The sequence below is a fragment of the Cyanistes caeruleus genome, chromosome 4 (genome assembly GCF_971803275.1).
Source record: "Cyanistes caeruleus chromosome 4, bCyaCae1.hap1.1, whole genome shotgun sequence".
NCBI lineage: Eukaryota > Metazoa > Chordata > Aves > Passeriformes > Paridae > Cyanistes > Cyanistes caeruleus.
This window is the reverse complement of record NC_141704.1, coordinates 19,403,831-19,426,251: the sequence shown is the minus strand read 5'-3', so window position 1 is coordinate 19,426,251 and position 22,421 is coordinate 19,403,831. Positions and strand designations below refer to the sequence as shown.

Genomic DNA, 22,421 nt, shown 5'->3' with positions numbered 1-22,421 from the left:
CGATAAAGAATGACATAGACTCTCAGGGGAGTCACAACAGGAGAATTCCCCTAGTTTATTGCTCTAGGCTTGTCTTATAGACAGATACGTGGAAAAGTACAGAAAGGAAACTCTTATTGGTTAGTAAAGTGCTACATTACCATCATTGGTCAGTGGGGCTCACCACCCACCCCCCCCGACTTTCTCCTGCAAGGAGAACAAGAGGACAGACAAACAGCACCTGGCAGTTGTTTTCTGTCTCTGAGGATTGTTTAGAAATCCTCCTATGAATTTCTCAGCTAGCTTCTCAGGCAGGACTGAGAGGCCATGGGCCTGCAGTTTCTGCAGCTCTCTGCAGCCTGCTCCAAAGCTAGCATCCGTACTGTTTTACAGGAAAATTTAGATGATGGACATAGCAGATGTCACTTAACCTGAAAGTAAAATGTTCATCCAAAGATAGTAGTCTTTGGATGATGGATGGCCACTGCAGAGAGACAGGTAGTTTCCAGGCATATTTCATTCTGCTTGGGGATTTTTCTTAAAGGGAGCCTAGGAAATTCGACCTAAATGCTTACCATTACAACATTCCTGCTTACAGCAAATGTTTGCAAATAATCCTTAATAATATTTATATACTTTGGCTCAGGTCTGCCTGTTTGCATTTGTGTAGTGAGAAAATTGCTGGTAGCTTTTCTGACTGATTCCCAAGCAGATCTGTATGATTCCTTTCCTAATACTCTGCTTCAGACAAACATTTTCTCTTCTAATTACAAAATTCCTGCTCCCCCGGGACCAACTTTCCTGCTCTTCCAGATGGTAACTGGACCACCCCATACATGTAATACATTTGGAAGAAGGTCTACTCTATCTCCACATGGTGAGTGGAGATATTTTCTAGACAAGTTACAGCCTCTTCTGTTCTTGTGACTTCAAAGCTGCAAAAGTAAAAGTGTTTAATTTTTTTCACAAGACATTTTAAACACTGGTAGGTTAGTGCTGAAGGAAGATAGTAATAAAATCTTTCCTAACCCTAAAAGTATTCATTACACTTTGCTGACCACTGAAATATTTTCTTTCTCTCACCCAAAATATGCAACAATTTTGCAATATTGACCAATGCACAATTGGTCAATGGTGTTGTAACAATAGTCAAATGCAAAAATCCCCCTATGTGTTGCTTATAGACTTGGCTAATTGTCTAGAGCCTCCATTCCTTTGTTGAAGGAAATTCCCTTCATGGTTATTGTGGGCCCAGTCCAAACACCTTATTTTGAGATAACCTGCATGTATTTGTTTTTCATTTAATGTCTACATTCTTAGTATTATCACAGAGCATGAATGTCCCAGTTCTAAAATCTTAGCATGTATCAGAATATCAAAATATAGCAAAAACACTGATAAGATGCTTTTCAGTAATCTTTTAAAGACTTTATGTCTAGTGCATTGCACAAACCTGAAACTAACTTTTAAACACATACAAATAACAACATAAATACAACAACTAACTTTTAACACATAAATTAAACCAATTTTGTTCCACTTATTAATGGGCTTATTTTCTTTCTATGCTGACATGTGGTCTGGTGTGGGAAACCAGCCTGGTGCTGCTGCAGTATTCTTTATTGGCAGTGATGCAACTCAACCTAAATACATTTCCTTGATAGCAGCAAGTTACAGTTGAGTGCCATGCTTGAATTGCCACAACCCTCATTAGAGTAGCTGTGTATTCATCAAGCTGTAACAACAACCACAGCAGAAATAGTCCTGCTCTGCAGGCTGAGTTCCTGAGCTGTCTCTTTTTTAGACTTCTGATAAGCTACTTCAAAGAAATAAATGGGAAGATAAATTATGATTTCTTTTGTAGGGTTATTTTACTACTTATTTCACTTCTGGGACTACAAAATCAGGCCTGTGTGAGCCAGCAGAAGGGAAGCAGCCCAGCTCTTGGGGAGTGCAAACAGTTTGCTCGTTAGGTCCTTAGCTGTCCTTAGTTAGACTTCAACCTGAAGTCTAACACACCTGTGCTTAACAAACAGAAGGAAATGTACTTGCTTCAACTTAGCGGGAAAAGTTCCCCTTACTCATATCCTGTAATATCTGGCTTAAAAAAATGGTGAATTTATCTTATATCCCCTGTAAGTTTCTTTATTGTACACAGAAATATCTTTCCTGGACTAAGAATACAATTTCTCTATCTTATCCAGAAAGGCCTGTAGTGCAAACATGTAAAGCTGCTGTGAACAAGAGAACAAGTGAACAAGTCCAGTAGCAATGATGGGAGCTATTCTTTCCATCCTCCTGCTGGGTTTCCACCACTTCAATGAGCCAGTATCACTGACTCATATTTTGCAGGAATAAGCCCTTTCAATTGGCACTAAGTGCCATTTTTGAAAAACTTTTTGAGCAAGGGTCAGTTCTGGTATTGGGTTCACAAGCACTCTAGAAATTATTATTTTTTAGGAACCATCAGACAGATTAATTCTCCATCTCATATAGATCTAAATGGCTTAGAATATAGCTGATACAGTAAAACCAGGACATCTTATCTACTGAGAAACAGATGATAATTTCTATAGACTACTTTTTTTAATAGGTGAAATTTGTCAGATATTATATTTTCTGTCATTGACTACATTCTAAAGAATGAAACCTAAACTATCCTATTTTAAAGCTATATAAGTTCCTATCTAACTTCTAAAAGTCAGTTCTCAAAATCAGCTGTGGATGAGATTGTGTTCTCCATTTCTGTCTCCACATGAGTGCTCTAAGGTTTTTTACCTTTTCATGTCATAGAAAATAGACTAAAAAAACTCTTTCCTTTGAGTTGATAGCCACTATTCTCATATATTTCAGAGGTTCTAGTGTCTGATCACACACTGCAGAGATTTCCAAGCTTTGTTTACATTGCTTTAATGCATTCAGAGGCTGGATTTGTGCTTGATGAACAGTTTTGTCATAAGAGACTCCCTGACAGGATGTGTTTGGAAATAGAAAGGATGAAAAGCAAAAAGAATGCCCAGAGATAGGATGACTAGATAAAGGATGGGGAGAATGTACTTTGAGTCATCTATGGGCACAGGTGAGGAGATGCACTCAGAAGGAAAAGCTGTATATGGAGCCTGCAGAAGGAAGCCCATAAAGGATGAAGAACGACCTGAAGCTGCAGAAACTGAGGTAGGGGTGACAGGAGGTGGGACAGGGGAGCTCTTGACAGCTCAAGAGGGACTTGAGGGGACAAAGGCTGTGAGGCAGGGGAGGGAAGGGGGAAGTGAAGTTGGCCAGCCTGGGTGTGATTCACATTCCTGACTCACAGCTACTCCTCACTCAGAACCTCCAGGTAAAATGGCAAAATGAGTGGAAAGCAACCACAGATGTGCTGCTCTGCACCCAATATATACATTTTCCCTACCTGGTTGCTTCTCACCTTCATCCCTGTTATACACTATCTTGTCCTCTTCTTCATGGGGCACAATGCCAGGATGAGTGGGAGGCAAACTGACCCAGAACCTCTCTGTATAACAGGGAGTCCTTCAGTGAGTCTCTGGGCTTCTTACCTATGGGACTTCACAGTTTGTTGGATCTTCAACAAGTCATCTAACAACACCTTGTTGGAGCCGGTGGAAACAGCCTGTCATTTTTATTCCCTTCTTCAATAATAACTGTCCTACCAGTGGTGAAGTGGAAAGAAAAGGTGGTTCAAACAAGTGGAGAAACACCAAGATGCACAACAGCCAAACACTCTTGATAGCTCTTTCATGACCATTTACCCCCTTAAAACTAGTGAAACCTTACCAAGCTTTTCCTTTTCTTCCTTTTGCATTACGTCAGTTTCCCTTTATTTTTTAGAAGTAAATTTTCACTTTCTTTTTAATGAATCTATGAATTAATGCTATAATGAATCTTATAGCATTGGACTTCTGTGGCAGTCAGCTTCCTTTCAGGTAGCTCTTTCTCTTCTGTTCTCTGTTCACATTCCTTGTGAAATCCAGAATGTCTTTCTACACCTGTAGTTTTCACGCACTGATATTTTTCTGCAAGACCCTGGGTAGCTGAGAGGCTTCACATTGGACTGTTGCCAGTTCATTCTGGAAAGGCATGGTTCTCTGTATGCAGATACAAATATTATTATAATGCTGGAACGTTCTGATTGTTCCACTGATGTGTTTTTTTGTCTACCCTGTTCCTTATCTATGCCCTACCCAGTTAACACTAATGAACCATGAGTATCTGAAAATTTTGGACGATTTCTAGACCATATAAGCATTTTCTGTCTTTGTTCTAAGATAACTGAATGTGTAGCTGAGTATGAAGTCACATAACTATATTTCTATCATTCTGAATATGGCTAATCTGAAAAGATTTACTGGAAGTCAGATTGATTGATCAGCACTCATGTGGTTTCCAGATTGAGGATAACTTTCTTGAGCCAAATCAGAGCACAGACAGCAATCTGGTATCTATCCTCACTTTATTATATAAACAAAATGCCAGCATTTCTTTCTGGATATATGTTCTGTAGTGTTATTTGAGATGTATTTCCCAAATTCACACTTTCTGTCTTGGCTTACTTAAGATATGAGACTGAGCTGAGCCAAATGAGCTACCTAATTTGGTGTCCCCTCCTTCACAAACTCAAGCTGAGGCTGTGAGTTAATGATGACCAGAAAACTGTCATAAATATCAAACCTGACTCAAATCCTTTATCACATTTTCAGGCAGCTCACTTCTGTGGCTTTTCTGTTTTGTGACCATCAAGTTTCTTCCTAGAGGCCCATTTTTAGCTCTTCAAGGTTATGATACAGATGACATTTATTTGTAGCACCAAGGTATGAGACTTTTACCTGCTTCTAAGGCCAGGAGAATATTCACCAAATAACCAGCTATTGCAGTTGCTGTGCTGCTGCACATATACAACCTAGGCTGCACAAGCAAAGTAAGATTTATCCCATGAAAAAGACCACAAAGATAATATAAATGTACTTGTGAAGGCTGTTAATTACTGCTTGGTGCAGAGACATTGGATATCGTAGGAAATAGCTGTACAAAAAATGCTGCTGTTGTGTTACTGCCTCAGATGAAAGAGGATTCTGTGATTCCTGAATGGATGCTCTTCTGTACTCCAGCTTACCAATGCTCTGTTTGAAAAACAAGACAAAATTAGAGACTATGTTTGAAGAATGTACCACGTGTGCTTCTGGTATTTTAAAAGACCCAAACACTACAAGTTAATTTATTTTGGATTTTCAGAAGGTTCCATTCTCTTTCTCCAGCAAATACCCCAATATATATTTTCCAGCCCACAGAAATGAAGACCCATTGCATCAAGTCTTTAATGGACATAATTCTTGTATGACTCAGCATATAGGGTAACGGTATTCCCTTATCTATTTCTTAAGGTCTGTAAAGAAATGTCTTTTAAATGTAATGGCAATTTTATGGAATTCTGAAAAACTACAGCAAAGGGAGTGTCACTAAAAGAATGTTCATTGTAATATAACTCATAACCACAATTCCCCATGTCTAATCTGACAGTTGTGAATTTTTGTGAAGGGTGTCTGCTGCTCATGTGTGTGAAGCTTGAGACAAAGGGAGACAAAGAATGAACAATTGCTAGAAACTTTCTCTTGCGTATCATCTGCCCTGTGAGCCACTGCCTGACAGCAACAATATCTATGCCTGCCAGAAACAATACTGCTCCCTGACCACATAGTATTGTCACAAAGAAAACAGATATTGTCCTGCTCGAGGAAAGTATGCCTCAGGTCTGTAAGTCATCTGTAGTAATTAATAGTAGATCACAGTCAAATATGGATTCCATTTTTCTTTTGCATTACTATTTGCTTGGCAATATGTGCACACTACTGAGTTTCATTTCCCAGAAGCACAAAACTTGTAATTCTTCTATGAAGTCCAGTGATTCATTTCCAGGTAAATGGAAACCACGTTTTTAGACTATGAGGCATAAGAAGCAGTTTTTGGAGTGTGGGTAATTATAGGTTTATTTCAGAGAGAACAAATCATATGCATGAGGAATCAAACCTGTTTCTCACTAGGCAAATTTTAATCGGCTTTGGATCAGAAAGCTTCTGTGCTTTTGCTGTCATCCTTGCTAGTTCCTCTAAAGGCTAAAATTTATGTCCCATGGATACTAGTCAGGGCAGGATGCTGTTCTGATTTTTGTGGGGTTAGCTACCATTTCATCATGTCCTGTGACAAAGATGTTTCTCCTTCAACCAGGTTGCATCTCATGATGGGACAAGCTTTGTGCCATCTCTAAATCAAGTCCATCCTGAGGAAGGATTGTGAGGCTGGAGCTACAGGCACATATTCCCACTTTGCCATACAGCAATATGTCTTCTCTCCTGTTTGGGGAGCCCAGATGGTTGACATCTGGGAAAACTGAGGGAAAGGAGCTGGAAGAAGCAAAAAGTAAGGTCTGGGGAAAGTAGGAAATCCCAGACAGTTAAATCTTTTCCTCTGTAAATCTCATCCTGCCCTATCTGTTGCAGAGCGCTCCTAGCCAGGAGCAGAACTTCTCTGAACCATTCATTACCTTTTCCACATTCTATCCAGTCACCTCGGGCTTCTCTAGCTTTGTGTAAGGACATAGAGAGTTTGTACTGTGTCAAATCTAATGTTCTTCTAGTTTGCACTCTGTCTTCAACAGATTCATCTGCATTTCTTAAGAACTTAATGAATGAATTAGTCTTGTGTGCTTAGTATTTCTGGAAGGGTTTTTCTTATACAAATTTACCTAAGTGGTTTTTTTTAACTCATGTAAATCTTGTATTTTCTATTCCTCATTTTGTTAAACTCCACAGTTTAAGCAGGTGATGTGTGAAGTATCTGTCCTTGCTCTGAGGTCACCTAGTTTATGACAAAAAGAACAATGAAATGTTTCTCTGTACTTATTTTCCCACATTCCTTATTCTTTATTGACTTCTATGTTATCTTCTCTTCATCTTTTTGTCAGTTTGAAGAATTTAGTTCTATTTAATCATTCTTTATATGGCAACCACTTGAACTATATACAGTATTCAAAATATGGAAACATGATTTTATACAGTGGCATAGAGATGTTCTGTTAATTTCTCTCTTCCCTATCTAATAATGCTGACAACTACCTGCCTGTTTTTAACAAGTACTTCTAAGTACTGTACTGTTGACAACATGGAACTCTTAGAAATTCAAGATCTCAATCCTTAGTGCTTATGTCTAAGTCAGAATATAACTATATTACAAAAAATACAGCTTTATGTTTTCTTCAGACCTTACTTCTTGTAGGCTGGACAGAAGAGACAGATGCTTCATTAAAATTCCTTCAAATAAGCAAATTCATAAGGAAAACCAGACAACTTCCCACACTTCCCTTGCATTAGACAGTTTCTGGTAACTCTTCCATGAATGTTAATATGCCCTATGCCAATCTGCAGGGAAGACCCAGCCACAGGATATTCAGTCTTCACTGGGATGTTTGTACAGTAAGTTGCTCTATATGGTATATATGGTGTGGCCATGCAGTCTCTACATAGCTGGGTTTGAAGGGAAAAGAGTCCTGATCCCCTAGTCCAAATCACTTCTTTCTAGAGGAGCAAGCTCAGATACAGCAGGCTGGACCTGACAGTATCAGATATGGAGTGTAGTATTTTTCTGCAAGACACGCAGCTTTAGAAAAGTTTTGCAACTTATAATGGTAGGATTTTTTTCATGAGTCTACCAGGTCAGAACAGGACACATTCTGTATTAGTTAAGGTTCATGCTAGGACTGGTGATGGCTGTGGTGTTGCCAATGGTGTTTTCTGTAGATACAGTTAAGATTGTTTTTCTCCCTCTACACATCACTTGATTTATCAGCATTGAGAACCACCTACTATTTTATCATCAGCTGCACACTGTTGCAAAACCCATTTGTAATTTTTCATGTTCAGCTTGAATACCTTAGGCTCACTGGCAAATGTTTTATACTATCAGCTGAATATTTTACAAGCATGTTGAACAGTTGAGAAACCAACATGTGCTTCCTCTGTAGCAGTAAAAATGTAAATGTCTTCTCTAACTGATAACCTTTTCCACACCCTCCAAATTGTCCTCATATTTTTCTCACTAGAGACATCATTGTCTTCAGACAGATTGTTAATAGCACAGCTGGGGAAAAAAGGGAAAACTGTGGAATAGCATTGCACTTACTTGCAATTAGCCATGGAGTGCTCCAAGGGGAAGTGGTCCAAAGGGAAGTGCACTGCAGTGAATGATACATCTCCCTGTATTAATCTCTTAATTTATGCAAAGTAGTGTTTGCTTTGGATTAGTCTTTCTCCTTCCCCTTTTCAGCTGTGATTTTTATCAAGTGTTTCTTAACAGCTGTGTAGGTTTGATTAATTGTGAAAAACTGAACACAGCTTTTAAACCATAATGACTGGTAAGGAAAGAATAGACTACCCATTGAGCCTAGGCTCAAAACTTGCTGAATTTGGAGTCTGATGGGGAAATTTCAACCTGTGTTGAAAAGTAGTTCCACAATTGTATAGTTCCACTGAAACTGCGTCACAAAATTCTCCACACAAGATCCAGGACACTTAGTTACCTGCTTGTTTGTATTTCCTTTAATTTGTTTATTCATTTCTTGGTATTCTAGACAAATCTCTGATTTTTCAGTCAGACTATTTAGAAAACTGTCTGGATGCCATTGCTCTGTGTGTTTTCAAAGCCCAGCAAGACTCCCCAGCAGCAGTTCAGCTTCTCTTTCTCTTAAAAGTGACAAAGTGAAGAGGAAATTAAGGCCTTCCCTCTCTTATTGCACTGGAAGGGATGTGGCAGGTGAAACCAACATGTGTCTGAGCTCTGGTATTGACTTTTTATAGTGCCCCGTCTCCACAATTTGGGAATTATGCAAATTACCTATTGGGTCTGAGAGAAAAGAGGAGAAAGAAGAGAGACTCCCATCCAACTGTGCAAAATAAATAAATGCAATAAATGCAAAACAGGGTCTTGAGGTACAGTGAAGAGAACAAACAAGGTTGGAATCTCCCTCTGGGGACTGGTGACACTGAACTTTAGTGCAAACTTGTGATGGTCCCATCCCCACACTGATGTGTCTTTGAGCTGCCTTTGCCTGGTTTGAGTAACTCATGGGAAGGATGCCTTGGTCAGAGCCCAAGAGCTGGCCCCAGAGCACATGGCTGTGCTGGGATATTTGCAAAGGCAGCACTGCAGCTCAGTGGCAGAGACTCTGGGGCAAGTGGGGAATATAACATTGTGGCCGAGTGTGCTGGAAATAGACTTCAAAAGCTGGTGTCTGAGACAAACTGTAGATTGAGAGAACCAACTGTGTGCCAGGAAAACATCTCTGAAGCATTTATTTGGGAAAGAGTATATATAATAGGTAGACGAAATGCTCTGTCCTGTTCTAACACGCTTTTCATAATACAAACACACGCACATACAGTGTTGGTTAACAGATGAGGTACAGGAGGCAGGCCCAGGTGTGGCTCTGTTTTGGCTGCTGCTCATTCCAGAGGAGAGCTGCTCATCCTGAGGTGGATTATGCTGGGCGTGACTTGCCTGCTGCTTCACAGGAAAAGAAATGTGGGTTCATATAAGAAGATGAAAGTCCATTACAGATTAATCTGTTATATTCTATTGTTTCATGGTATTTGTTCCTGAGAGTGATTATCCTAATGAAAAAGAAGTAGTGGCTTTGCCATGATGGCTGAGAGGCTTTGTGCCACCTTCCATAGATTTGGCTTCTTCTGGTTCCTTAGTGTTATTCCATGTATAGCTTTCAGAGGAAAAACAGGCACAAGGCTGTGAATTGTCATAGAAGTTTTTGCAAAGCTTGAAATCCACAGTTCCCTATTTTTTTTTTTTTTGACAAGGCAGCTAAGAACTTTTTCACATCCCTTTTGTTTCTCATGTTTCTTCAGACACCCGTTTCCCATTCACCTCTATCTATCCTCAGCAGTTTCCTTTTCATGATGCTTCTGTTTCAGCTTCAGGGCTCCAACAACATTTTTTCAAACAGAACACTTAACCGCAGTCGAAACAAGTGCTGCCATTTTTTTACCTCACAGGTCTCTTACTCTTGATTTCTAACTAACTTTATTTATTAATATAGTAACATCAGACTTTATAGGAGGTCCTTTCGCTTTTTAAAGGCAAGCATGGAAAGCAAATGCCAGTTTGCAAATTTTTTTCCCTATAAAAATCTCAATTCCGCTTAGATGCAAATGGGAAAAAGAAGGTTGAAAGGATATATATGAGAAGAATGCACACGAGAGGATTGTGTAATGTATGACTAATGGACTTTTAAAACAATACATAAAAGATATATCTGCTGTCAAATTATCCCTTCTTATGAGGTTATGACTGAGGTATGAATTGCAGAGCCAAGTCATCAGGGACCACACATGCACACAATAAGACATAGTTTCTAAGGAGAGGAAATTGCTTGAATGTGAAGCCTGGCTTCTTACATTATAGAGGTATTACTTATTAGTTTATATTAATATGTCTCCCGTTATTGCATAAAGAATTATCTCCATCTGCTTATAGCATCCTGGGATCCAGCCATGCATATCCAAGATTGGCTTCCAGCTCTGCATTCTCACTAGCCCTTCTTCATTTTCATTTAGTAAAAAAACAACAAAAAAGCCCATAGAGATAATATTGTTTTACTGCATTGTGATGATACACTCTCCTTCCTACTCTATTTTCCCAGATATATTAAAATATTTATTTTGCCCTACATGTTCCTTGTGCTGAAAAACTGGCTTCAGATGTAGGTTTTGTGTTTTCTTCTTATCTCAGCCACTTTTCTTTAGTAATTTGTTATCTGCTTTACATTGTATAGTAATTTGCATCCTCCAACTGTTTATGTGGGAATACATAATCTGTCATTGGGTAGGAAAAGGTATATAGTATCAGTATTTGTCTTTCAGGTGAATTTAATTTATTGACTAGTTGTCAGAATTTCTTCCATTTTAGGTAAGAATCTAAAAGGTGTAATCAATCATCTTTTCTTATCTCTTTCATTATCTCTTTCCCCATTTATTTTTTTCAAGACCTCCCTGAAAATTGTTCTAGTTCTTGAACTTTTTTGTCTTCAGGCTGAATTCATGGACTGATTTTTAACTGGATTTTCACCATCAATAGAAAGCATTTAAAGGTAAATTCTCAATTCTCATTCCAGAGTTTTGGTTTTTTTTAGCTTTAGCTGACTGAAGAAGAAAAAGCTTTAAGGTGAATTCCAGGTACTCTTTTAAGCAGATAATATGAACAAGAGAATTATGCCAGAGAATTCAGAGAGAAAATTCATGGTATCAGTGCCTGTTCCATGGTGGCTGTGCCATTGCAGGGAACAATGATTGCAGCTTCCAGGTAAATAAGTTACTTTCTTGGCTCTAATGGCTGCATGCAATTCTGGAGAACTAAGCCTTAGTACAGAAACGGCAATAACCAAGATTATCAGCTGACATACAACCCATTGTAAAGCTGGATATCTTTTCCAGTTACAACACAGCTTCTTTTCATTTTCAGGGGATGGTAACTCAGGGAAAGTTTTCCTACAAGGAAACTAGGCAAATATAATATCAACTGTAATCTGTGTAAATTTGTTCAAAGTTGGGAATTTCCGCTTGACAAGCAATTCTTGGTGCAATAACAACTGGTACAATAAAAAAAAACCACAAAAAAACCCAAAAAAACCAATTCTGTGAAGAGTAACAGTGGGAACAACAGTTTCCAGTAAGGCTGTCATGATAAGACCAAACCACCCAGTGCTGGGAACCGCTGACAGAACTACAGAGCAACAGAAAGTGACAAAGGGAGAAACTGCCGCAATGCAGCACATGCCAGTACTGTCAATCATTTTACATATGGCTGTGTGAGGAAGTGTGACTTCCTCTTCTATGCTGGTTACGGGTTATTTCATATGGGAAAACCCATTGAAATTTGCATAGATAACACCGAATTCTGGCTTTTGCAGGCTGGGATCTTTCAAGGCTCCCCAATGGACTGCACTGCTCAGGGTATGCTCATCTGAATAATCTTTACTCAGTAGAACTGAACAAAAGTAGTTTGTACTATGGAGGGAGAAGGTCAGTCTGGAAGGTCTGAGTTACTGGGGTTTTTTTTGCCATGCTAACCAGTCATGTTCTTAGCCAGTTACCAGCTACTCAAACTGCAAGATTAATGACATTAAATTAAAAAACACCCAAACATTAAAGACCTCTACAGATTTTATTTTTCTTAATGCTATCCCATGAAGGGAGCAAGACAAAGAACATTTAGAGGAGGAAAAACAATATGGTATACCAGCTCCCTGGGTATTTGGAACATGTGTGAAGAGAAGAGGAGGCTTTAAGTGTAGCATCATCTAGCCTGTACCCTGCTGTTGGAAACTGCCCCTTCCAGTTGGGTGCTTTCTGCAGAAGGTAGGTGGAAGGCTTCTCAGTGGTTCAGCTGATGGTTACCCACTCACATTTTACACTGGTGGGATTTTGAAATGGATATTTGGGGTTTGCCAGAGGATCACACATGGAATTCCTGCTTTTAAGCTGCAGCAGTCAGAAGATGCTGTAATAGTTCCATTTTCCACAGAGCTCCAGCTGTCTCAGGGATCTGGGCATCTGAGGACAATCATGATGAGCACACTCCAAGCTGTGTGGTTTATAATCACTCCTCTCCACTAGGCTTTGCGGGAATGAACCACCATTTTCACTTTTAATGAGGCATAGTAAGTATGCAAGTTGAGAGAGTGATTGATTACAGGCAGAAATGCTCTATTTGCTGTAGATGTTTGCCCTTTTGCAGGCCAGCTCCTGCCAGATTTTTGGATGATGACACGCAAATCTGAATTATGGAAATACTTAGGAGGAATTTATTGCTGATATGCAGTAAGCCACAGGAATGTAAGCAAGTTGAGGGTGATAGGAATGTCTACTTCCTCTTTTGGGTGAACTTCTCAGCTTTCATGTGTAGGCTGAATTAATTATGCAGTCCCAGGTACTGAAATGTTGTTCCTTAGCTAATGTACTGTATAATGACTTTTTGGAAAAATAATTACCTCTGAATACATCATTCTGATTAGAGCTCTCTGAAATATCAGTGGCAAACTTATGCTGAACTGGAAAGGACAGTAAGTTTTTTCCCGTTTTTGAATCATGATAGTGTTGATCACAGTTATAACATACAATTCAAATCCTTTATCGAATGGGAAAACAGGATTTTTCCCCTCTGTAAAAACTTCTTTGGGATGTATTTTTGATCAGTTTTTCTGGCCAAGAGTCCTCTGAAACAAAAAGGTTGCTAGTATGTATTTCCATAAAGGACAGTGCCCCTTAATTAATTTCTTAAATAGGGTTAAGTAGGAAAAAGTAAGTTTATTATGAGTTCTATTTTCAAGCAGGAGCAAGCACAGCTAAGCAGCAGAAGAAACATAACAATTTCTGTGCAGATGCAGGCAGTAAAAAGTCCTCAGGGGACTGTATAATATAAATAGAGGATAAGGCAAATTTGTAAAAGTTACCAGGATTTTTAAGACCTAATTACAACCTGCTGGTTTGGTGGTATAGATAGAAGTGACAGTGAAGCAGGTGTGATTTTACTTCACAAACAGATCTGAGAATTGGAGTGTAGGTATCACCAGTCTGTCACCCTACGAACATTCCCTTCTGGCAACACCAGCCATGTGCCATCCAAAAGCTTTTTAAGGGGTATCCTCAGGCAGCTGCTCACTTTTTTGTCATCCTGAATGTATGCTGTGTTCCTCTCAGTAGCTAATTCCAGCAAGGAGCTGCGTCCTGCAGCTGGCATCTTCTCACCAAATGACATAGTTATTTATAGAAATTCTTCCTTCTCCTTCAGAAGCTAAATATTTCCACTTGTTTTCTTTTACTTCCTTACTTTCCATGGATATGGTTTAGTGGTAATATGGTATCACTGGATTAACAGTTGGATGTGGTGATTTTACAAGTTTTTTTCAATATTAATGATTATATGGAAGATGGTAAATTTTTGCCATCTGGCAAGACCAACAAACATTTTGTTGTTTTTTTTTAATTTGGTTTCCTGTAAATCATGGTTGTTTCCATGCCAGCAGAGCTACATCCTAATCAGTTGATTTCCCTTCTTACTAGCTTTTAAAAAATGCTTAGATGCAATTCCTTTTCAGTAGTGTAGATAGATGATTTGACTAATGAGTTCATTTGGATGACTCCTCATTTTATCTTAATCACAATATTTTTTCAATTTCCATTCTTCCTAGAAACCAAAGTACTTCCATGTTACCTAATTCCTAGCATGAACTTTCCCAAGCTGTTTTTTGGTTATATCATCAGGTCATTGCACCCCTTGAATCTTCTTTTGGTTTGTTTCTGGTGCTCACTCTCTTCTCCAAACCAACTGAAAAGGAAACCTCAGCCTACAGAGTGTAGTGACCATGGCCAATGTATGGCCAGTGAATCTCCCGGGGTGGCCTTGCTGCACAGCAGCTTGTGGCTCTGCAGCCCTGTGGCTCTGTAGCTAGCAATCACCTGGCTTTGCAGATAAGCACCATGGATCTACAAGCAGATAATAGATTTGCAATGAGGAACTATACAGGGGACTGGGCATTGAGACACCTGATGACAGGTGGGAGGCAGTGCCTGTGGTTCTGGGAGAAGCGGCCATTAGGAGGGCTAAGGATTAGATAAGGTTTTTGGGTGATGCATAAGGGAAGGCAATGAATTGGTACAGTGGCAATACTGAAGGTAGGTCCAGCTGTTGGGTCTCTGGAAACAGTCTGGGGAAACAGAGACTTGTTTGGGGGGTGTGAATATATACTTGTGCTTGGCCTGGCAGGTAGGGCCCTGCCCCTCCACCTCCCAGCCCAGGAAAGTGGGCTAGGTGCTGCTGTGCATGAAAAAAAGAACTCTTCACAGAATCATGGAATCATAAATTGGTTTGAGTTGGAAGAGACCCTAAAGGTCATCTATTTCTGATGCTGCTGCCATGGCCAGGACACATTTCACTAGACAAGGCTGCTTACAGCTCCACCCAATGTGGTCTTGAACACTTTCAGGGATGGGGCATCCACAGCTTCTCTCCGCATCCTGTTCCAGTGCCTCACCACCCTCACAGTAAAGCATTTCTTCCCAGTATCTAATCTCACCCTAGTCTCTTTCAGTTTGAGTCTATTCCCCCTTGTCCTGTCACTACATGCTCTTGTAAGAAGTCCCTCTCCAGCTTTTTTACAGGCTGCCTTCAGTTACTGGAAGAACACAACTAGGCCACTCTAAGTCTTCTCTTTTCCATGCTGAACAACCCCAATTTTCCCAGGCTTTCCTCACAGGAGAGGAGCTCTGGACATCTAACCATCGTGGTGGCCTCCTCTGGACTCAATGGGTCAATGTCTCTCCTGAGCTGGGTGCAACACTGCACATGGGATCTCACCAGAGTGGAGCAGAGGGGAGAATCCCTTCCCTCAACCTGATGGCCATGCTGCTTTTGAAGTAGCTCAAGATACAGCTGGCTTTCTGTACATAGAGTTGGCTTAATTGACATATGATGCTGAAATGATCATAGAGATCTGAAATGATTTCACATTTATTACATTATTGCGTTTACGTAAAAATAATTTTCTATGTTTATTGCTATTGCTCTGAACCATAGTTCTCTGCGAGGAGTCCCCAGTCAGTCTTTAAACATAAAAATGTAAAAAAACCAACTATGATTCCTCAGGGTGTCTTCCAGTATAAAAAACCTGTATCTACAAGATTTTGTACAGAATCTTAGTTATAGTAATTAATATTTTTACAAAGACAATAAAAATTATGTGCTTGCACAGAGCTGTAATTTGGCTGTGAAAAACCATTCTTTCTCACAGATTTATTGGTCCATAAAAATTACAGGCATAAAACTAGCCTTTGGATTTTTACGAAATCTGTTAAAAAAATCTAGCAATATCAAAATGTGCTATAATTTGTGGCATGCCTTAAGTTACCAAAAAAGACTGAATCAAGGCAAACCAATTCAAATTTAAACATACTGTCTACAGTGCTGCCAAAGATAAAATCATGCTTGAGTGCCACAGCCTTATTTTTATAGCTCATGCCTGAAGATAAATTTTATGGTTCAGATAAGGTCTTTTGAAAATAGACATTTATGACTCTTTTATTAAAGAAAAAATCTTCACTGGGCACCACAGTAATAAAATTGTATCTCTGCAAAACAGATGATAGTGTCACTTTGACTTTTACCATGCAACAGAATGCTGCTTCAAAGCCTGGCCACAAACCACACACAAAAATACTCCAGTTGGGATAGGCAACTGTCTGTGTTATTCATTGTGTGGAAACTGTTACATTCCCTTTAAGGCTAGTTGTCCTAAAGTCAAAAGTGAAATTTTGACATTGGAAGGTTTTGGTTTTAGAGAACTTATGAGCTAAGTATGGTTTGACTAGATTCCAGCTCTCCAATCCATGAGGGGTTCCCAAAGCTAATGATGGACCATTGTTAAATATTTTATTACAGCCTGAAGGTACTACTGCTACTAGATGTGCAAGGGCAAGGGAGGGAGACTTTGATCATTCAGTCTGTTTAGCTGTAGCTTAACATGGCTCTGGTTTGTCTCTTTCCTATCTGCTTTAGCAAGGACACACACAGCCCAGGCATAGCTCTGGGGACAGTTCACTCCAGGCTCTTTTCCCCAAAATAGATGGAACTATCCCGCCTCTCCTCCCCTCTACAGTGATTCCGTAATACATCAGCACTTTTGCCCTCTACTCACTGCTGCAGTGTATCCCTGGGCATGCAATACACACACAACATCAGTCACTATCAAAACACCCTGATGTGCTGTAAAATTCCCCTTACCTTATTTTAAACACTTTCAGATGAAAGCATCAGATCATGCAGGAGCAGCATTTTAGAGGCACCAGAGTATGACTGAGGCACAAGGGTATCAGCTCTGAAGGGAGCTAACCCTTCCTGCTGTGGCCACGAGCCTGTCTACAATGCTTAGAGGCTTTCACTCAGCCGTAGTGAACTAAAAGCAAACTGCAAGCAAGCTAAACAGCGCCAAGGCATTGGCTTGAGAAGTAACATCTATCAGATGTACTGTTTGGTGTTTACTAACCCCTGACCTGGCCCACTTTTGCCACATGACCTTTTAACCAGCACTGCTCCAGAAGGTGGCCAGGAGTGGCTTGAGGGATAATACGAGGAAAGAGGCTGGCTGCAATACAAGGTATAGTGAAGACCATGCTGCGGAAAGGATCCAGCTGTGCTGCTGTAAGCAAGACAGGCCATCCCACTCATTTGCATGGTCAGAAAACATACCCCAGTAATCAGCTGTGGCCAGTATTTTATTGTAATCAACATGATGGTTTGCTACACAAATGTGAAAGGAAAACACAAAAAGCTTCTTAAATATGGTAGGTTGTTTGCTGTAATGTCCTTTTGCAACTTGGTGAGGTGACCTAATTGGATGAACTCAGTATGATTTTAGTGCTGTTAAACAGAGCCCAGTTTCAATCCCAAGAAAAGTTTCAACATTTCAATATTGTTTTTATTACACATGAATAAAAACTGTGAGCATGTAGTTCTCCAAGAAAACAAGATGTTCCCACAAAAGTTGAATTAAAAATCTCAACGTTTTCCTGCTGTTTTTAAAATCTAAATGAAAGGTTATCATAGACCACAATCAAAAAAATCCACTTTGGTTTACTGAAGTGAGCCCAAATGATTCATTTTCAGGTCTTCACCTCCCATCATACACCCAGCATAATGAAGTAGTGTGACTATGTAGAGTTCTCAAAAGAAACATGTATTCACAATGAAAAATTTAGGGATTGAGAAGCCTCTAACCTAGTAGCGGGGGCAAAAATTTTGCTGATGGTTCCATCTGATCAGGTGTAGACATCTACTGCTGAGCTGGATGTCTGCTCTCTAATTAGAGTCACTGGAAGGAAAAAACTTTGGAAAGTGTACAAGGTTCAGGTTCTGAATGTAACTTAACCACACAGACTGAGCTAATAATAAAATTCTAGGTAATTTTAATGAATAGAAACAAGCCTTTTGGAGTGAAATCCTGTGCCAATATTAACTTCAGATTGAGACAGAAAAGGACCCAGAGGCAGGCATAAAACATATTTAATTTGCATTTTTTATTTTTTCATACTTGGGTAAATTTCTGTCAGGTATTTTACTGCCCATATTGCCCAAGACACAGACATTCTTTGTAAACTCCTCCAGCACTGGAGGAGCAGCCCAGAAAACCTGTAAATGGTCTAGCACCTCTCAGGTTAATCAGTGTCAGTAATAACAGATGATGATAATGAAGTGAAAAGCAGAAAGAGCTTTTCTGAATGCCAGGAGGTAATGAAACTTTTGAACTCATGCATATGGCATCAGATCACTCTGTGCTGCGGTTATTAGAACAGTCTGGTGGATAACTTAATCAGGCACATCTTTAAACACAAGTGAACAATCATAGATTCTGGACAATAAGGATTTTCTTTGTACTTGCTGTAGGTCTGACTTGTTTGCAGGACTCACCAAGAAGAAATGTAATTGTTTTTGTTTCTGAAGACCTCAGAGTAAGGAATGCCTTGCCAATGTCTCCTGGACAATGGAGGGATCTCTGTAAGCTTGTTCTCAGCCTCTGATTGCTACAGCTTTTTAGAAAATCAGAGGGTAAGCACATCACTTCACTGAACACAAACTCTCTGTACGCTATTCTGTTGTCCCAGGATGGAGGTGGGAGGAAGAGTACCCCATCACACATCAGCCTAAAGCTATATGGTTTCTATGATAAATGAAAATACTCTCTCTACTAATCTTTGCTACCTTAATTGTCATCAGCAAAACCTTGATAGGCAGAACTACCCAGCTTTATAAAGAGCTTTTTATGTCAGAAAGGCATTATCTAAAACTGTGTGACATACTGTAACTCTTTGACTATTGTCTGGGCACGTAAGAAGCACTGAAGCAGCCTGTTCCTAAATTGCATCATGCTATGATAGCAGATCCTGACTAACTGGACAAGATATTTCTTAAAAAATCTACTCTGTTGAAAGAGAATGGAGAATCTTGGATAAGATTAAAAAAAAATCAATGATGTTTTCCCCCAGAACTATTAGTCCCATACTTCTCATACAGGAATAGTGGCATCAAATTTATGTATCCCATCCTTTGACTTTTGAATTCTATGTTTTGGCTTTTCTTGTGAGTGTAGCTATTGGCCATGATGGTAGCAGAGGGTATGCCAAGCTCCAGTGCTAATCTCCAACTATTCTGAAACTCTCCAAAAGGATATTAGGTTGCATAAAGAACTCTTACAAGATGGTCAAGATGGACTTAGTTGTGAATCTAAGAGTATTTTTTTCATGGACCATTTTCTGTTGATGTTACCACATTTACACTTTCCTTTGTATGGAACAAAACAGAGCATCAGAGACGTTGCAGTAGTGTCAGTGAAATAAAAGACATTTGAAAAAGAAAATCTAAATCTCTGGTGACATTTTAATTTACAGAAGCCTTTGAATTTAATAGTTGGCAAAGCACTCCATACTTACTGTTCTCCTTCATTTCTGCATATTTTGAGTTTCATGTTGCCCACAACAGAAAATCCCTGAAAGGGCTTCCCTTTTGAGATGATTTCTTAAGGTAACTTCTGTTACAGAGTTTTTCAGACTGTGCTGTCTACTTTTATAAGCCTTGTTTTCCTCTGCAAGGGAACTGAGATGTTACAGGCACAGGGTGTCTTTTGTGCCCCTATCATTACCCCCACAGAGTGCATGACCTCTGTGAGTCGATATAGACAGGCATAGACAGTTAAATGGTCACAGTGCTGTCTGCTGAATATACACAGCAAAGAGGCCAGGTATGAATGCCATACATATGCCAAGAGTTCTTGCACAGCTCCACACAGTTAAAATGACTTCTCATTTCTAAACTTGTTTTCTTCTTATAATCTCATTGCTGTCTTACAGCCCATTGTGATGGTAGCTCTGGTATCATCACTCATGTAACTTTTCTGCCAGGGACTGACTTGCAGAAAGGCAGTCACTTGTCCAAGCTCAGACCCTCATTAATAAGCACAGGTACACTGTTTGTCACTTCCATGCAGAATGGTCAGAAAATTACATTAACTTGAGTACAATAAACCAAAGTATCTACTTCAAAAGCTTTGAAGTAAAGGTTTTTCCTCAGTCATAAGCAATGCACAGTACGAATGGGTGTAAGATAAGGGAACATGGGAAGAGAGAAACAAAATACGTCACAAATATCCCCAAAGGCAAATTACCACCCCAGAACATACCAGTGCCAGGATAAATCCAAGTTACTCCCCTGTCAGGGTGGAAGCAGAACAGTGACTCACCTCAGACAACCACAACACCCATCATCTTGTCTGCTTGTACTCTTGAAGCACATTTTTCAGGTCATATCTGAAAATGAAGATCTGGATTTTCTTGAATAAAGCTTTGAAATTCTTTTTCTCTAAGCCAGTTGCCAGTAGATAAGTAAAGCCATTCTCACCTGTGATACAACACCTGAATGGATGGCAAGTCACCTTATCAAATTGTTGATATTTTATATGACATAGAGTTTGAAAGAAAATAATGCAACAAGAAAAGCAAAAAGATACATTGATGCATGAAACAGCTTCTCAATTCAACTTTTTCCAAAGAGAAAGGATAATCCCCTTTATAGGAGCTATTAATCAGTAATTTTTCCACGGTAAAGGCTTTGTAGTATTACTCTGTTGTTTGTCCAATACAGAATGGGCAGTCTTTGCTAGGCTCCCAGGAATCGAGGATTAACTTCAACTGTGGCAGTCTCAGCTCATGTACAAGAATTTAAATGGCTGTGGAACTCTCTCTTAAAGTTTTTAGTTTACATGGTGACTAGAAATTATCTGGCCAACTTCAACCCAGAAAGAATGTAAACTTGTGAGTTCCTCTGCATTTCAGTGTCAATTTCTTTCTGTACCTTCCTGCATAGGGGAGGTTTTGAAATGTCTTATGTATCACAGGGTACTCATATGATTTGGAAATCTCTAATCAGGGGCCAGTCTGAGCTGTCTCCCCCACTTTCCCAGCCTCTCACACATATTCCCATGCTCTGCTCAGAACAGTTAATTTTGGTTGTTTCAGAAGGCTGTGTTGTTTATTCCAAGAACCGGTCTGAAGAATTTACACATTGGAATGCATGTTGCCAAGAATATGGAAATTATAACTGCAATACAAAGGACAGTTAATAAAACCAAGACATGATCCTAATGAGATAAATGCTCATTTGTGTCCACTCTAGGAAATAGATCACTATGCGTGTGAAAGTATAAGACAAAAATTCTTGCTGCTCAAAATGGAGGCATAATTATTTTAATAGGATAATAACTAGGTGAAGACACATTCAGATGATGTCAATGAGATCTATCTTTTACAAACGGAAGTGCAGAAACTGCTCCAGTGAATGGGAAGACAGTATTCTCGTGACTTGTTCGTAAACTGTGGACATGGTCCTGCAGCAAATAGCTTTAATGGAACAGTGGTTCTAGCTGCGTTTGTGGAAATTTGTTGAGATTGCACATGAGATTTAGTATCCCAAGTGGATAATAGTTCTTTTCCACCAATGCAAGGCATATTTCAGGATTGGTATCTTGCCAGTCTTGCGGTGAAATTAAAGCTGTGGTAAAGTAGTACCATTAGAAGCATCAAACAGTGTGACATGGAAGGGTGTGAATCGCTCCAAAAGTACGGTGCTAGTGTTTGGTGTTGGACAGGAACTAGGGCTAGATTCTGAATTCTGGCCGTCACTTAGTTTTTGACCTAGAATAGGACACTCAATTCTTTTGCCTGCAACCACGTGTACAAATGGCACCAAATCATTAGTCGCTTCTTGCTTGTACACCGAGGAATTAAGAAAAACCCAAACCACCCGTTATGCAAATGATGATTAGCGCAGCTCTTGGAGCCAGGACGCTCCTGGAGGTCACCGTGCCTTGCGTGGAATGCCCTTTTCCCGAGACAGCCGCTTGCCCAGACCCACCCCGCGCCTCCAAACACACAAACTCCCTGTGCCGAAACGCACAAATTCCCGCCGAGTTTCGTCCCTGAGACGACCCTCGACTCCTGAAACCCATTACGACTTGCTTAGTACCATCTGGGAATGGTCTGAAATTCCTGGGATTCCAGCTGCTCTTGCCTAGGAAAAGGAACATCAGGTCCCGGTACGGAGGAAGCTTGCTGCCCTGACCGCCTCGCCGTGCCAGCCGCCGCTTTCTGTGGAAAGAACGTGTCTCTGGCTCGGCAACACGGACTCCTTTCCGCAGTGACTCCCCGCTACGGAGACAGAACCAGCCGGGAAGGGGCCTGCTTGCGGGCCTGTGCAGTGAGCGCGGCCGGGAGGCCCCTCAGCCCCGTCCCGCCGAGCCGCGGCCTCCGCGCTCCCCCTGCCGGAGG

General features: G+C 40.1%; 1 long non-coding RNA gene across 1 annotated transcript; it reads right to left on the bottom strand.

Annotated features, from left to right (window-relative positions):
- Positions 1 to 27: 27 nt before the first annotated feature.
- LOC147653460 (uncharacterized) lies at positions 28 to 22,413 on the bottom strand. Its single transcript, XR_015286187.1, has 2 exons — positions 20,339 to 22,413; positions 28 to 5,114 (listed from the first exon to the last, which is right to left on the bottom strand). It is a non-coding gene; the product is annotated as an uncharacterized LOC147653460 (long non-coding RNA).
- Positions 22,414 to 22,421: the final 8 nt, after the last annotated feature.